Below are 11,485 nucleotides of genomic sequence, written 5' to 3'. Positions count from 1 at the left end.
CATATACATATCAACCTATACATTCACATACGCAGACATTACATACATATACATATCAACATATACATTCACATACGCAGACATTACATTCATACACATGTACCTATTCATACTTGCTTGTTTTCATCCATTCCTGTCACTATCCCGCCCCACGGGGAAACAGCATCACTATCTTCTGCTTCAGCGAGGTAGCGCCATGAATACAGACAACAAGGGCCACATTCGTTCACACTCAGACTCTAACTGTCGATGTATAATGCACCGAAACCACAGCTCCCTTTCCACATCCAGGCCCCACGAAAGTTTCCATGGTTTACCCCAGACGCTTCACATGCTCTGGTTCATTTCATTGACAGCACGTCGACCCCGGTATACCACATCGTTCCAATTCACTCTATTCCTTACACTCCTTTCACCCTCCTGTATATTAAGGCCTCGATCACTCAGAATCTTTTTCACTCCATCCTTCCACCTCCAATTTGGTCTCCCTCTTCACCTTGTTCCCTCCACCTCTGACATATATATATATATATATATATATATATATATATATATTGTCCTCAAACATCTCATTTCCAGCACATCCACCCTCCTGCGCACAACTCTATCCATAGCCCACGCCTCGCAACCATACAACACTGCTGGAACCATTATTCCTTCAAGCATACCCATTTTTGCTTTCCGAGATAATGTTCTCGGCTTCCAAACATTCTTCAAGGCTCCCAGAATTTTCGCCCCCTCCCACACCCTATGATTGACTTCCACTTCCATGGTTCCATCCGCTGCCAGATCCACTCCCAGATATCTAAAATACTTTACTTCCTCCAGTTTCTCTCCATTCAAACTTACCTCCCGATTAACTTGATCCTCAACCCTACTGTACCTAATAACCTTGCTCTTATTCACATTCACTCTCAACTTCCTTCTTTCACACACTTTACCAAACTCAGTCACCAGCTTCTGCAGTTTCTCACATGAATCAGCCACCAGCATTGTATCATCAGCGAACAACAACTGACTCACTTCCCAAGCTCTCTCATCCACAACAGACTGCATACTTGCCCCTCTTTCCAAAACTCTTGCATTCATCTCCCTAACAACCCCATCCATAAACAAATTAAACAAACATGGAGACATCACACACCCCTGCCGCAAACCTACATTCACTGGGAACCAATCACTTTCCTCTCTTCCTACACGTACACATGCCTTACATCCTCGATAAAAACATTTTATGGATCTGGAGAAGGCATATGATAGAGTTGATAGAGATGCTCTGTGGAAGGTATTAAGAATATATGGTGTGGGAGGCAAGTTGTTAGAAGCAGTGAAAAGTTTTTATCGAGGATGTATGGCATGTGTACGTGTAGGAAGAGAGGAAAGTGATTGGTTCTCAGTGAATGTAGGTTTGCGGCAGGGGTGTGTGATGTCTCCATGGTTGTTTAATTTGTTTATGGATGGGGTTGTTAGGGAGGTGAATGCAAGAGTTTTGGAAAGAGGGGCAAGTATGAAGTCTGTTGGGGATGAGAGAGCTTGGGAAGTGAGTCAGTTGTTGTTCGCTGATGATACAGCGCTGGTGGCTGATTCATGTGAGAAACTGCAGAAGCTGGTGACTGAGTTTGGTTAAGTGTGTGAAAGAAGAAAGTTAAGAGTAAATGTGAATAAGAGCAAGGTAATTAGGTACAGTAGGGTTGAGGGTCAAGTCAATTTGGAGGTAAGTTTGAATGGAGCAAAACTGGAGGAAGTAAAGTGTTTTAGATATCTGGGAGTGGATCTGGCAGCGGATGGAACCATGGAAGCGGAAGTGGATCATAGGGTGGGGGAGGGGGCGAAAATTCTGGGAGCCTTGAAGAATGTGTGGAAGTCGAGAACATTATCTCGGAAAGCAAAAATGGGTATGTTTGAAGGAATAGTGGTTCCAACAATGTTGTATGGTTGCGAGGCGTGGGCTATGGATAGAGTTGTGCGCAGGAGGATGGATGTGCTGGAAATGAGATGTTTGAGGACAATGTGTGGTGTGAGGTGGTTTGATCGAGTAAGTAACGTAAGGGTAAGAGAGGTGTGTGGAAATAAAAGAGCGTGGTTGAGAGAGCAGAAGAGGGTGTTTTGAAATGGTTTGGGCACATGGAGAGAATGAGTGAGGAAAGATTGACCAAGAGGATATATGTGTCGGAGGTGGAGGGAACGAGGAGAAGTGGGAGACCAAATTGGAGGTGGAAAGATGGAGTGAAAAAGATTTTGAGTGATCGGGGCCTGAACATGAGGAGGGTGAAAGGCGGGCAAGGAATAGAGTGAATTGGATCGATGTGGTATACCGGGGTTGATGTGCTGTCAGTGGATTGAATCAGGGCATGTGAAGCGTCTGGGGTAAACCATGGAAAGTTGTGTAGGTATGTATATTTGCGTGTGTGGACGTATGTATATACATGTGTATGGGGGTGGGTTGGGCCATTTCTTTCGTCTGTTTCCTTGCGCTACCTCGCAAACGCGGGAGACAGCGACAAAGCAAAAAAAAAAAAATATATATATATATATATATTCCATTCTACACTCAGTCTCTCCTGGTACTTCCTCACACAAGTATTTGCAGTCCAGAGTTTATTGATGATGAGTTTGAGAAAATATATTCTATTGGATCTAAGTTAAAGTACCCTAGATCTTTCAGTGATAAATCCCTTAAGATAGCAAAGAGATCATTTTATAGAGTTGAGCTCAAACCTCCCATTGACACCAAGAATCTTTTAGTTCTCCCTTTTAATAATAATTTTACTTTACTTCCCATGTTGCTTAAATCCTTTAATGTAAATATTGCCTTCAGCAACAATAGTATTAGAAAGAATACCTTAATCAGGAATTCACCAGAAAATCTCCTGGATGCATCTATAAAGTGCCATGTAGAAATTGTGATAAGTTTTGTTGGGCAGACTGGTAAGGATCTTTTTGTTAGACTTAAGCAACATAAATATAGTATAAGAACGGGACAAGAATCAAATGCCTTGTTTAATCACGTTAAAAACTATGATTATTGTACTGCCTGGAGTAATGCTTTTTAGTTATTAAGTCTAACTGTTTTACCACGAGAAATATCATTGAATCTTCTATTATCAAATACACAAAGAATTATTATCTTAATGATGGTGATGGTCTATACAAATTAGATAACTTTATTGTTGATGAAATTTGTAAAATGATGTTTATGAACGCTCGTTGTCTGTCTTGGACAATCACATGTTTACCAAATGGCGTCCTAGCTTCGTCTCTTCGTTGTATATCAACTGACTGTTATATTTCTCTCTTGTGTCTCCCCTGATGATGTGATTATTAAACGAAAGTGCCCTTGGGAACTTACCGTGTTTCATTTTCCCGTGGACTCATAGGAATATCTTGATCACGCGCAAAATTGTGATCCTTTCCAATATATATATATATATATATATATATATATATATATATATATATATATATATATATGAAATGTCCCTGGGGATAAGGGAGAAAGAATACTTCCCACGTATTCCCTGCGTGTCGTAGAAGAGGACTAGAAGGGGAGGGAGCGAGGGGCTGGAAATCCTCCCCTCTCGTTTTTAATTTTCCAAAAGAGGAACAGAGAAGGGGGCCAAGTGAGGATATTCCCTCTAAGGCTCAGTCCTCTGTTCTTAACGCTACCTTGCTAACGCTGGAAATGGCGAATAATATGAATACACACACACACATATATATATATACCAGTGGATGGCACCATCTACCACAAAAGTCTAAAAACCTCGCAACTGACACTGTGTTAATCTCCCCACAATACCGCTAATGGCTACATGTCTTCACTCATCTACATCTATCATATCTAAATTCGGAGTTCCAGTGTCGCACAACACACTTGCTGGGGGGGGAACCCCCCAGAAACTGTAAAATATGAACATGCTAAAGAACCTTATAGTGGATACGATGTTTGTTATCATGCAAAGACAAGACATTATTCATTGTGAAGTGGACTAGACAATCATAAACAGAAAATAGATATTATCTTTAGCATTCCACGAGTCACTACCTTCAGCAGGTCCGATAGAAATATAGAAATGACTTAAAAGTGGACGCCAGAAAAGAAAAGAGTACCTTTCCATGCGTTACCTATTCATGCACATTTGCAATACATGCTCTTAGATATGCGGTAGACATAATAACTGCATTATTCTTTATCAGATTGAGACCTAACTGCTGAATAAAGATTAAACATAAATGAGATTGGCCTTGTAATTACACCAATAACTGTGGTCATTTTGGCCCACCGTTCTATACTTCATTATATTTACCCACTAGTCCCTGGCAACACATTGGTTTTAGGAGGTAAGAATTCACAAAAAGTAAGATAAGTACGGACGGCACGCAAGTAAATTAAAAAACGTGCTGTTAAGTACCAATACTCACACATACACACACACACACACACACACATACACACAATAGTCACCCATGCAAAGGGTAGCTATAACCATTTTCTCTACTAGCTGCCTGCATGATAGAAAACGACTATATTTTCTTTAGTTACCCTTTATCTTAGCTATCTCATGGTTCAATGTATTTATCGGTTTTATATATCATACTTAATCGCCGTCTCCCGCATTAGCGAGGTAGCGCAAGGAAATAGACGAAGAATGGCCCAACCCACCCACATACACATGTATATACATAAACGCCCACACACAGCACATATACATACCTATACATTTCAACATATACATAAACATGCACAGACATACACATATATACACATGTACATATTCATACTTGCTGCCTTCATCTATTCTCGTAACCACCCTGCCACATACGAAATAGCATTACCCCCCTTTCCCAAGTGAGGCAGTGCCAGGAACAGACAACAAAGGCCATATTCGTTCACAGTCTCTAGCTGTCATGCGTAATGCACCGAAACCACAGCTCCCTTTCCATATCCAGGCCCCACAAAACTTTCCATGGTTTACCCCAGACGCTTCACATGCCCTGGCTCAATCCATTGACAGCACGTCGACCGCAGTATACCACATCGTTCCAATTTGCTCTATTCCTTCGCCTTACACCCTCCTGCATGCTCAAGCTCCGATCACTCAAAATCTTTTTCACTCAATCTTTACACCTCCAATTTGGTCTCCCACTTCTCCTTTTTCCCTCCACCTCTGACACATACATCCTCTTTGTGTCCAAACCACTCCAATACACCCTCTTCTGCTCTCTCAACCACACTCTTTTTATTACCACACATCTCTCTTACCCTATTATTACTTACTCGATCAAACCACCTCACACCACATATTGTCTTCAAACATCTCATTTCCAACACATCCACCCTCCTCCGCACAACTCTATATATAGCCCACGCCTCGCAACCATATAACACTGTTGGAACCACTATTCCCTCAAATATACCCATTTTTACTTTCCGAGATAATGTCCTCGCCTTCCACACATTCTTCAACGCTCCCAGAACTTTCACCCCCCTCTCCCACCCTGTGACTCACTTCCGCTTCCATGGTTCCATCCGCTGCCAAATCCACTTCCAGATATCTAAAACACTTCACTTCCTCCAGTTTTTCTCCATTCAAACTTACTTCCCAATTCACTTGTCCCTCAAACTTACTCTACCTAATAACCTTGCTCTTATTCACATTTAGTCTCAGCTTTCTTCTTTCACACACTTTACCAAACTCAGTCACCAGCTTCTGCAGTTTCTCACATGAATCAGCCACCAGCGCTGTATCATCAGCGAACAACAACTGACTCACTTCTCAAGCCCTCTCATCCACAGCAGACTGCATACTTGCCCCTCTCTCCAAAACTCTTGCATTCACCTCTCTAACAACCCCATCCATAAACAAATTAAACAACCATGAAGACATCACACACCCCTGCCGCAAACCTACATTCACTGAGAACCAATCACTTTCTTCCTACTCGTACACATGCCCTCTAAGGCTGTCCTGTCCTTAACGCTACCTCGCTAACGCGGGAAATGGCAAATATATATATATATATATATATATATATATATATATATATATATATATATATATATATATATATATATATATATGTGTGTGTGTGTGTGTGTGTGACTATGTGACTAATAGCAATGTCCAGGCTCCGCCCTTCTCATGACGTCACCAGGGTAGCTCAACGCAGCAACCCAACCTTATGATCTGCTGTTTGGCGCCTCTTCCGCTCACGGAGGCCTTTTTCTCCTCGCTCTGGACATGTCGTCTACCTTCATACATTGAAGTTCTGTCGCATTTTCCTGCCTAAAGCATTCAGAGAGCAGATCATAAGGTACGGTTGCTGCCCTGAGCTACCCGGATGACGTCATGAACAGGGCGGAGCCTTGGGCACGTCATATAGTTTGCTGCTGGTTGATTGGTTGATACATTTGGGGTAAATGAAAACTCAGTTGCTGACAGACGCACGCCAGATACGGACCGAAATGTACAGAGCTGTAGCCATTCTTTCAAGAGTTAGGTTGTGTACCTCATCCTCCTTGCGTTAGCGCTACCCTCGACTTATTTTCAAGGTTTGTGGAAAGTTATTGTTGATCAGTATCTATTATAAGGTCGTTTTGTGCAGAAAAGACATTTCGTTAACGGGTGTCCGAAGGAGAACTTCATCTGACCTTTGCGTGGCTGGCTCCGCCATGAAACCCTTTTTTGTATAAAACAATTGCGTGATTTTTTTTTTGAGGGGGAAGCTAGTGTTTTTTTTTTTCCCTATTATGTGGAGTGGTTTGTCACCCCAGATTTTGGACTCGGGTAAGCCATCCACTGGCCCTGTAGGGAGGTAGTGGTGATAGACCATCTATTAAGAACGAAAAAATGCTGATTTTGTATTGGGGTCATGCGACCAGGGCAAGGACCTTCGCCCTCCCACAATCCTTTCCTAATCAGGAAGGTCATTGATGGATGGTCTGGGCATGTTGAAACGATCAGGAAACTAGTGGGTGGTGATTTGCTGATAAGATGACGAAACAGGTTGCGGAAATATCTGGGCAATTGATTTATCCTGGTCATGGCGGCCGGATATATTCAGTAGATTATTTCAACAACAAAGAAATCTGTTTTAACATTGTCAATATACTCTGGGACAACTCGAGTACTATTGTCTTGCTAAGAGAAACAGAATTGATCCAGATGATGTAAGGTGGTTCGTGGGTTGTTTTCTGTGGCGATGTTGGCTTCGGTGTGAAGCTGCTCCTCCTACTTGGGCTGATCGCATGGTAGGTGGACATGTCCACACATTAGACGGTCGGCCTTGAGGGGAGGTGGTTATCCTCCGGGTCAGCTGCTCCATGGTGTTGAGCCGGTGGATCTACGAATAAATTATCATCTATGTGCATGTCGTGGTGGAGGACTATCTTTCGTCTGTCCTATCTCTTCTCACTCTTGGGTCAACTGCAACTGTGGCTGCTGTGCCGACTGGGCTGTGTTTGCCGCCACGTTGCCTCAATACCCAAAAAATCTTTTCTCATTATTCATAATTAGATTTATCTTTATCATATATAAATTATACTTTGTCTATTTCTTCTATTATTCTTTATTAGAATAGGTATTTAGGGGTGACTTTAATCGTATATCAGATAGGGTTGTAGGACCTAATGACCTTCCTCATAGGTCGATGGCTGTAGAAGCCAACAAAACAAACGTAATCTGCCGGCTTCGTGTTCTCCACTTAGAGTTGATTGCTCTATAAAAAGTGGTCTTGTTTATAGCCAGGTTAATGAGTTATGGGAGACCATTGGCTGTAACCACAGGTGAATGACTGGTCAACTATAGGTGAACATGGAGGTGTAGACAACTCTGTAGTTCCCACAGCAAGAAAATATAGATTGAAGTCATTAGTCAGAAACTTTGGTTTATATTACGACTCGTTTTAATTGCTCACAGTCTTTTGGAACGTCTTACGCCGCCATATAGGTTATTACAGTTATATGGTTGTTTGTGTCAATTACTAGTTTAGCTCAACATTGGAATAATGACTACCTATGTTTTGTATTGTAGTATACAAACAATAAGAGACCAGCTTTTGAAGCTCCTTGTGCTGGTAAATGATGACATACAATTGCATCTTGTTTACCCTAAAGTTTCACAGAACAAGAATTGTAAGGATAACATTGCTAGTGAGAGGCTTTTGGCCTCACAGTTGCCACCAATTTTAAGCATAAATCTAAAGATGGATGATAATAGATTAACTTAGTGTACCCATGACTTAATCTGTATCATGACCCACACATAAACACTGGTAGATGTTTTATAAAACATGTCGTAATTCAACTTAATGTTAATAAAAGATATGCCTTAATGTGTTTAAATTGAAATGGAAATTAAGACACCGTTCATTTCCAGAATTCCAGTCAAACAACGGGTTGGATATGATGACCTTACGACCAACGTCGAGGACCACGTCACCCTCAGTCGCCTGCTGACATCGCAAGAGGGAGGGAGGAAGCCGTCATGACAGCACTCAAGTGTCTTGCCTCAAGGAGGGTGGTACCTCCTTCATGTGTAAGTTTGATAGTGGGGTAAACCTTCGTCGAGTCAAGGAGGGTGGTACCTCCTTCATGTGTACGTTTGATAAGAGGTAAATCTTCGTCGAGTCGAGGCGTGAACCACCGACATAAATGATTGACATGACGGTATGTGGCAGACTGGGACCCTCCCTCTCCGACTTGTGTCAGGGTAGGGAGAATTTGGGAGCGCTGTGCCCTCAGGGTATTATCAGCCGGGAGGCCATAGTTTTGTGTCGGGGAGTGAGGGGCTGTAGCACCCTATGGAGGGAGAGAGAGAGAGATTAAACCCGGCGCGTGGCAGTAAGACACCGTTGTGTGTTAGGGAATGACTCGCTCGTTATGATGTGTCATGCGTCTTCGTCTGTCTTGGAGTGATCTGCCGCCGTGTATCAGGAAGGGACGTGCCAATGCGCCAGGCTGTGAGGTGCTGACGTATGTCAGCTGGTGAGACATCATTGGAAAAAAGCCGTTCTGATGCTACGTACAGTCGTTTTTGTTTAACTGGGAGGCAATACCTTACGTTTCTCAGAGAAGAGACCGTCGTAGTGCATTGTCGTACATGAGGACGTATGTATATATACTCGTGAACAAGATGCTTTGATTACGACATCCAGGTGACCCCCGCTGCCTCGGACACCGTACAAAAAATACAAATCGATCACGACATTTCCCATACGTGTCTTAGAAATTCGCGTCGACAATGGTTGTTTTTGGTAACACTCCATTAAAAGCAGGACGAGCATATTGCTCATGTTTTAGTCTGGTCTGTTAACATTCTTGTGTTGATTCTGTGTCCACTTATTATTACACGTTAGGGAAGTACTATAAATACATATGGGGGTCATTGTAAACCATCGAGGCAATTCCATTTTCAATGGCGAGTGTGGTAAATGGTGATATAGGTTGGTAGTCCTAGCTACAGCCGTCCTGGGAAATGTTCTATCTACAATCGTGATAAAAATGTCGTTGAATTTCCATCATTAAGGACAAAATGTGTTCTTAAGATCACATTTTTTTTTTTGTCTCAGTCGTGGTTGACCATAGAAAGGCAAACAAGTGAAACATTGTTCAGAAATTGACTGACGTCTGAAGAGTCGGGATAGATTATAAACGTAGACGATGTTTGAATCCGAAATGTTACATTGGCTCTGACATGGACGGACTCACGTTTACAATATATTTATATATTCTTTATTATGCAACAAAAATAATTTTCCTGCATAGATTTTGTAGTAACATGTGCATGTAGTACAAATACGTGGAATACTAGTAAGTATATAGTCAAAAACGAACGTTACAAAAATGATAAAAGGCCATGCAAGTCATTTCACTGGATTGAGACGACGCTTTGCCATACAGCGAAGCCCTGCTTCTGCTTCGAGATGGCGGACGAGCGCGTTTATTGTGGAATCGAAGATTACTATGTTTCTGGTTCATACGTTCATTTCCTGGGTTGTTGTGGTGAGTGACGGTATCGCGTTAAGGGTTCCGTGAAGTGTAGTGGTGGAGGAGACTTCAGGAGACTAGAGAAGAGGTAAGGTATTGGTCACTGAGATACCCGGGTCAAACTCAATATGCTGACACAAGTCTTGTGGTGGTGGAAAGGTGAGGATATGTGGCCACAGGTGTCAGGTCGCCGCCGGCTCGGTAGCTGCCAGCTGGCTTCGTGCTCCCGGCTCGGAGTTGAATGATGTTTGCATAAACAAAGTGTCTTATTTCTAGCCAGGTATGAGTAACATTTGGAGATCAATGGTTGTAACCAATGTAGAGTGAGTGGTGAACTATAGTTAGGTGTACTTGATATAATTACCATAGCTAGAAGATGTAGAAAACCTATGAATTCGGTAGACAGACACTTCGAAGTATATTATTATTCACTCAGATGAGAGCTTATGATTATTCATCTTGGAATGTGTCACTCGACATTCACATTATTACAGTTAACATGGTTTTGGTAAACTGGTGGTTTAGCTCATTTGAAAAACTTTTTTTCCCTTTTAGATTTCCAACCTACAAACAGTAACAGACCACCGGGTCCTTTTGAAGCTTCATGTTTCCAGTGAAAGCAATTAGAAATTGCTGTAAGAGTTCGCCCCACTGCCAAATATCCCTTATACGTGGCTACTACATGCGTTCTCACACCAGCAGACCACAAAAATAATGGTACATATCCATTATAATCATGTATTTCTGGGGATGTTAGGTAAGATTTTCATAAGCTACGGTCGGCTGGGCGGGGAGGTACTGCACTGGGTCACGGTGAGGGAGGTTAGTCTAAGCGAGTGAGTGTTGGCGACTGTACGTACTGGGTCACGGTGAGGGAGGTTAGTATAAGCGAGTGAGTGTTGGCGACTGTACGTACTGGGTCACGGTGAGGGAGGTTAGTATAAGCGAGTGAGTGTTGGCGACTGTACGTACTGGGTCACGGTGAGGGAGGTTAGTCTAAGCGAGTGAGTGTTGGCGACTGTACGTACTGGGTCACGGTGAGGGAGGTTAGTCTAAGCGAGTGAGTGTTGGCGACTGTACGTACTGGGTCACGGTGAGGGAGGTTAGTATAAGCGAGTGAGTGTTGGCGACTGTACGTACTGGGTCACGGTGAGGGAGGTTAGTATAAGCGAGTGAGTGTTGGCGACTGTACGTACTGGGTCACGGTGAGGGAGGTTAGTCTAAGCGAGTGAGTGTTGGCGACTGTACGTACTGGGTCACGGTGAGGGAGGTTAGTATAAGCGAGTGAGTGTTGGCGACTGTACGTACTGGGTCACGGTGAGGGAGGTTAGTCTAAGCGAGTGAGTGTTGGCGACTGTACGTACTGGGTCACGGTGAGGGAGGTTAGTCTAAGCGAGTGAGTGTTGGCGACTGTACGTACTGGGTCACGGTGAGGGAGGTTAGTATAAGCGAGTGAGTGTTGGCGACTGTACGTACTGGGTCACGGTGAGGGAGGTT

General features: G+C 42.9%; 1 protein-coding gene across 1 annotated transcript in view; it reads left to right on the top strand.

Moving 5' to 3' along the window:
* The first annotated feature begins 6,407 nt into the window (after positions 1-6,407).
* LOC139761109 (uncharacterized) overlaps positions 6,408-11,485 on the top strand; it is a 40,082-nt gene continuing 35,004 nt past the window's right edge. Inside the window, exons 1-2 of the transcript XR_011715457.1 lie at positions 6,408-6,553; positions 8,379-8,537. The gene's annotated coding sequence lies outside the window, so the exon portion shown is untranslated. The remainder of the gene's footprint in view (positions 6,554-8,378; positions 8,538-11,485) is intronic.

Source organism: Panulirus ornatus, chromosome 39, assembly GCF_036320965.1.
Source record: "Panulirus ornatus isolate Po-2019 chromosome 39, ASM3632096v1, whole genome shotgun sequence".
In the NCBI taxonomy this organism is placed as follows: domain Eukaryota; kingdom Metazoa; phylum Arthropoda; class Malacostraca; order Decapoda; family Palinuridae; genus Panulirus; species Panulirus ornatus.
Note: the sequence above shows the minus strand (reverse complement) of the source record. Positions and strands in the feature narration are given on the sequence as shown.